A 7,086-nucleotide genomic window follows, 5' to 3' on the forward strand; every position below is an offset into this window, starting at 1 on the left:
ATTTTGCTACTTATGTTTTCTATATTAGAATCTCCAAAAATACTTAAATTTAGGAATAGATGGTGTATAAGACATGGGATGCAGCTAACCTCGACGGCAAACAACAACATCCCCCATTGTAGCCATGTGTAAGTACATGGAAAGCCAATGTTAACTACAACATGGTTAACATGCACCAAAAATAGCAAATGGTAATAAAACAGCAGCATCTGTAGTGATCTTCATTGCAAAAGAGTAGCACGGTAGCAAAGGGACGGATTAAGAAATGGACACCACTGTTAATTACAACAGGCTTAACAACATCCTAATTCATGTTTTGCAAGTTTGTAGCCATTGAAATACAATTGTTTAAAAATGGATACAACTGTTAATTGCAACAGGCTTAATGGCCATTGAAACCGGTACTGATAAAAACGCAATTGGCAGAGTTAAACATCACAAGGTAGGTGCTACAAAGTAGATAATGGCCTAGTTGTCTATAAAAAGGTAGGGGAACTAGCTAAAATTTGTTAGGCATGTTTACTACAAGATGCTTAAGACATCGACCATACAAAACATAGACATTAATTGCAACTGGTATTGGTAAGATTGAATTGGTGAGTTCATACTTGGTAAGTCCTGAGAGGTACTTACTGGGGCACTTCATCTTGGCTAGAGCCCGCCCAAAGTCAGCAGCGGCGGAGGCAAGCTCTTCCTCTAGGTCGAAGCGTGGATCAGTGCCCTCGACATGTGTACCTACAAGAAGCAAGTAAATGTTAGAAGCCAAACTACAATTGCACAAATGATGTAAAATATTATAAGACATGGGATGCAGCTAACCTCAATGGCAAATAACATCATCGCTTGTTATGGCCCTGCGTAAGTACATGGATAGGCATGTTAAGTACAACAGGGTTAGCATCCACCAAAAATAGCAAATGGACAGCATCTCTAGTATATTTTCATTCCGGAGAGTAGCATGGTAGCAAAGTTTGTTGTGGTATTGGTGAAATTGAACTGAATAGTTAATACTTGAACATCACACGGTGTGCAGTACTGAAATAAACAAGGCACGAACGAGTTTAATACATCAACCGTACAAAACATAGCCATTGCAAGTGGTATTGGTAAGATTTAGCTGGTCAGATCATGCCTGTTAAGTCCTGGGGGGTAGTCGTCAGGGCACTTCTTCTCGGCCAGAGCCTGCACCGTGTCGGCGGCGGTGGAGGCGAGGTGTTCCTCCGGGTCAACACGCACCGCGGCCATCGCGCCATGGACGGCCATCATCTCCTCGACCTCCATGTGATATGTGGTTAGGCTTGCATAGTGATGCTCTGGAGGTAGGGACAGTGGGGATTTGGAGGCATGAGGATGTTTCGTAGGCGCCATTTAAGCAATCAGGCCGGGGTTGTGATAGAGATCAGTGGGTTACCTGACTGAATCCGAGCAGAACGTAGATGTGGTTGAAGTTGTGGTTGTGGCGGTGGCGGTTTGAGATGCCGGTAGGGGGAGGCGCAAGGGGCGTGGGGGAGGGGGGAGGTGGGGGATATATTGAGGAAATTTGATGGGTGGGGATGTTGTTGGAGGAATAAATTCTGAAATCGCGCGTCTAATGAAAATTTCGTTGCGAAACTTGAAACTTGGGCGGGGGAGACACACAACACAGACAAAGCGCGTAAAATACTCGTGTGCGAGAAAATAGAAAATTGGCAGTTCCCGTCTCCAAAAAAATGTACACGTGTAGTCGATTTTTTTAGTCAAGCAAAAAACACACACGAGTACGGCATAGAACCCGTGTGTTTTGTGATCTTCTAATGATTAATGCAAAAAAGCGCACACGGTCACACATGCTAATCAACGCTCAAAGCCCTCAAAGGATGCTCATTGTACGTTAATACTACAAACTTAAAGTACTACTGGTAATTTGCTCTAATACTGCAAACTTAAACTACTTCTCACATGCTGCCATCGGGGCATGCTGGCCAGACATCGGCGTTCTCCTTCCCAGCCTTGTAGGCGGCAGCCAACCGTGCTTTGATCTCCGCCAAGCTCTCGTCATCACGGCATGCGGCCTCTTATTTCTTGTGGCGACGGGACTCTCTTTTCTTGACTGCTTTCTGCCCCTTCCGATCCTCCTGTGCGGCTTTGGCCACCTCTAGATCCACCGCCCATTCGGCCATGGCAGCCTCAACGTCCTCCCAAATAATTGTGTGGCCGCTGGCGGCGATGAACTCGGCGCAGCGAGATGTCATCGCTTCCTTACCATCTGTGCGGTCATGGGCGGCGAGGAACGCGGCGCATCGGGATGCCATCGCTTCCTTACCAGTTACTATGCGCCGCGGTGCCATGAACGACGCTTGGAGAGAGATCTGGGACGGAGGGGCTGGGCAGCCGTACAGTGCGGTGGTTTTTAAGAGCTCAACGACAAACGACAAAGGAAATTTGGCTTCCCTTACAATTTTGCTCGTTCATTATCGCACACGGTTCATCTCAGTCGCTTCCGAAAACAGTGTGTGTTGAGGCTATTGTGTGTTGCGCGTTATGATTGGCCGGAACCCCACACATGCGGATCGCGCGTGTGCACCGTAGGTTGCACCATGATCGAATGGCAATCCATGTCCCTCACACCACGTCTGTGTAGCTGTAGCTGGATTGGATTTATATGCGCCAAATGCCTAGAAAATGCACATAATCCCTTAAATATGGTAAATGAGCCCGGAACAATGCCAAATTTGAACACGGTGATTTGCAGGGTGTATGTTCTTTGTAGAAAAAAACTCTAGGGCAAAAAACAAAGAAAATTTGGATTCCCCTTCAATCTTGGTGATTTCCCTCTCGAAAGCATGTAACTTCCCCCGCGATGGTTCGATTTATGAAGGGCGTGCATGACGACATAAGCCAAACATTCTCAAATTTTCACCAAGGCATGGTGAGGTCATACCATGGCACCATGCCAGGCGTCATGTTTTTCAATCATTTATTTCTTTTTTCTATAGTTGAAAACCCAATAAACAAACGTTTCTGGTTGACTATTGCCACACATTTCATCGAAATATCTGTCCATTCCTTGTAAAAGGCATGAGAATTTACTAAATAGCACGAGCATCGTTTTCCAAAATGTTCTTGTGCACCCTTTCATGCACCATTTGTTTGAACTTGAAGTATGTGCATTAATGCCTAGAAAATGCACATAATCCCCAAAATATGGTAAATGAACCCGGAAGAGTGACAAATTTGAACATGGTGATTTGCAGGGTGTATGTACATCTTAGAAAAAACTCATGGACAAAGGACAAAGGAAATTTGGATCCCCCTTCAATCTTGGTGATTTCCCTCTCGAAACCATGAAACTTCCTCGATGATGGTTCGATTTATGAAAGGCGTGCATGACGACATAAGGATAACATTCTCAAATTTTTACCAGGGCATGGTGAGGCCATACCATGGCACCACATTGGGTGTCATGTTTTTCAAGCATTTATTTCATTTTTTGTATACCCAGTAAACGACGCGTTTATGGTTGACTATATATTTCCACACATTTCCTTGAAATATCTGTCAATTCCTTGTAAAAGGCATGAGAATTTACTAAATGGCACGAGGATGGTTTTCCAGACTGTTCTTGTGCACCTTTTCATGCACCGATTGTTCGAATTTGAATTATGTGCATTAATGCCTAGAGAATGCAAATAATCCCCTAAATATGGTAAATGAACACGGAAAAGTGTCAAATTGGAACGTGGTGATATCCAGGGTGTATGTTCATCGTAGAAAAAACTCATGGACAAAGGACAAAAGGAAATTTGAACCCCCCCCCCCCTTTAATCTTGGTGATTTCCCCCTCGAAACCATGGAACTTCCTCGATGATGGTTGGATTTATGAAAGGCATGCATGAGGACATAAGGATAACATTCTCAAATTTTTACAAGGGCATGGTGAGGCCATACCATGGCACCACGTCAGGCGTCATGTTTTTCAAGCATTTATTTCATATTTTTGTATAGTTGTTACCTAGAAAATGACGTGTTTATGGTTGACTATTGCCACACATTTCCTCGAAATATCTGTCCATTCCTTGTAAAAGGCATGATAATTTGCTAAATGGCACGAGGATGGTTTTCCAGACTGTTCTTGTGCACCTTTTCATGAACCAATTGTTCGAATTTAAATTATATGCATTAATGCCTAGAGAATGAAAATAATCCCCTAAATATGTAAATAAACACGGGAAAGTGTCAAATTTGAACGTGGTGATTTGCAGGGTGTATGTTTATCATAGAAAAAACTCATGGACAAAGGTCAAAGGAAATTTGGATCCCCCTTCAATCTTGGTGATTTCCCCCTCGAAGCCATGGAACTTCCTTGATGATGGTTCGATTTATGAAAGGCGTGCATGATGACATAAGGAAAACATTCTCAAATTTTTACCAGGGCACGGTGAGGCCAAACCATGGCACCACGCCAGGCGGCATGTTTTCCAAGCATGTATTTCATTTTTGTATACATTAATTCCGGGTTCGTTTGGCCTTTTTTATACATTATTTGAATTTATGGGCATTGAATGTGCATAATTCTAATTTCAACTACAAGCACATGCTCCAGTGCACAAAAGTTGGTTAAAAAATCACATGTGTGTCCTTGGGTAAATTTCTAGGTCCCATGCAAGAAATGGGAATGAAATTCAAACATCTGGGTGTCGTGGCTCGGCTGGAAAGATTGAGAAACTTGGTTTTTTAATTCATGTAAATCCAAAACACGCCTGAAAATCATGAAACTTGGCATGGGGGTATGACATGGCACCAACATGTTGCGGTAATTTTTTTGGCCGAATTGGGACCAGCTTTGGTATAAGCTGCTTCAAACCGGAGCTTCTCTCAATAAGGCTCGTGGTTCCGAGAGGGAACATGTCACCTCTATGTGGGAAATGACATACGTACACGTACTGCCTTCTCCTGCCTTAATTTTTTTACACATGTAGATTAGACCAAATAGAAGTATCGTGCTAAATTTTGGAATTATTCCGGGTTCGTTTGGCCGTTTTTGTACATTAATTGAATTTCTGGGCATTTACTGTGCATAGTTCAAATTTGAACTACAAGCACATGCTCCAGTGCACCAAAGTTGGTTGAAAAATCGCATGTGTGTCCTTGGGTGAATTTCTAGGTCCCATGCAAGAAATGAGAATGAAATTCAAACATCTGGGCGTCGTGGCTCGGCCAAAAAGATTGAGAAACTTTGTTTTTTTAATTCCTGTAAATCTAAAACACGCCTGAAAATCATGAAACTTCGCATGGTGTTATGACATTGGCACCAATATGTTGTGGTAATATTTTTCTCCGATTTGCGAAGGCGCACACATTAAAAATCAACAAAGTCATTTTGGAACAAGTGTTGTCACGTTACAAATCAGAAACACAACTATTATTGAAACCATGGGTGTTCTACTTAGCAATTAGGTGCCGCCATGTGTCCCTTTTTTTATTGGCTAGGAGGTGTCGTGCGGGGTAGCTATTTGAGTACAGGAGGTGTGCGATCAGACCCCTACACGTGCTCATCGGGAGGAGAGCCCTTTGACCTCTATCTTCCGCGCACCTCCCTCCCAACGTCTCCATTAATGGCGCCCAAGCCCCTGTTTCATGGCGTGGCTAAGTCTCACTGGACTAAGATTTAAGAGAGAAAAGTGAAAATCTGAAAAGATAGTTTTGCACGGATCTTACATCAAGATCCGACGGACCTATATAGCATCGACTGTGACTTATAGCAAGCATGATGAATATAAGGACGATGACATTGGATACTAATTGCCTTACATATCTAGGAAGATAACTAAAAAACCCACATGCGGCTACGCCCTAAATACACAAGGGGAAATAAGAAGGAAGACACATACAACGATCTGGCTCGCTGATCTCTACTTTCTTGATGCGCTGTAGGTCGCGGAGATAGTTCTCGCCGTGAGCGGCGATGATCTCTTTCATCAGTTTCATGTCCTTAATACAGTACTCGGAAGCAATCGCGGATTCCTCCACCAGCCTTTCGCGCTCGATGCAGAGCATGGCATTCTCGTCCATAAGTTTCTTGACGATGACTTATGTCCTCTTCAACAAGGCAGCGGTCTCCTCCGCCTGCTCCGCCCTTCCGCTGATCTTCGCCCTTAGCATGTAGCGGTCGGCCCGGAGTTGTTCAAACGAGGCAATCAACTCATCCTACAGCTTCATCCAGCCGGAGATCTGATCCATCTGGTTATGGACGATCGCATGCATGCACCTATAAGAGTCCTCGCCTGCCCGCGCGAGATTTTTCCAGGCTGCTGCAGCGCGGGAGGACATCTCTGATACATTTGTGACGTGGCAGGACATCTCTGCTACTTCTGCGGCGTGACCGGACTAGTCTGCTGCATTGACGGTGCGGCGGGACCTCCGTGCTGCTTTGACCACACGGCGAGACCTCCGTGTTGCTTCGGCGGCGCGGCGGGACATGTCGGCTGCTTTCGCAGCTAAGCGAGGCATCTCTCGTGCTTCCGCTTCCATGCTCGCCTCTTCGTGGAGGTAATCTCTCGACCGAGAACTCAACCTGGCCATGGCAGACGCAAGAGAATGATGTTGAATGACTTGTTTGCTTTTGTGGATGAGGAGGTGAGGAAGGAATGTGCAATCATCTTGGCATAGTACATTATTTACAATCAAGTACTAATACGCTCCTAAGTGGGAAACCGTTTAGGTTTTGATCGGTGTGAACAGGTTTGCAATTTGGAAGGTGACGGGACGCAGGCTTAAAATTTATTGACAGTTCTATAATTTCTAAGTGCGGCACTATTCCCGGACGGCGTAACATGGGCACGCTTTCTCAGCCGCGTACGTGGCGTTTGGTGCACCGCAATCAGCAATGTCAGCACACGTCTTGTGTCCAAGAACCATGCACGCTCGTTATTACCATCGCGCATGCTTCTTTTAATTAGAATGTGTGCCCGTTTAGCGCACACACGTCGATCTATCTAACTATTCCTGTTTGTTGTGGCTAATCGCAAATAGCTCATCTGTGTGAAGTGTATGCCATCAATCGCACACACCTTTGATCTGGCTGACCGTTTTTGTTTTGTTGCCTAA

The sequence above is a fragment of the Triticum aestivum genome, chromosome 3B (assembly GCF_018294505.1).
Source record: "Triticum aestivum cultivar Chinese Spring chromosome 3B, IWGSC CS RefSeq v2.1, whole genome shotgun sequence".
In the NCBI taxonomy this organism is placed as follows: Eukaryota; Viridiplantae; Streptophyta; class Magnoliopsida; order Poales; family Poaceae; genus Triticum; species Triticum aestivum.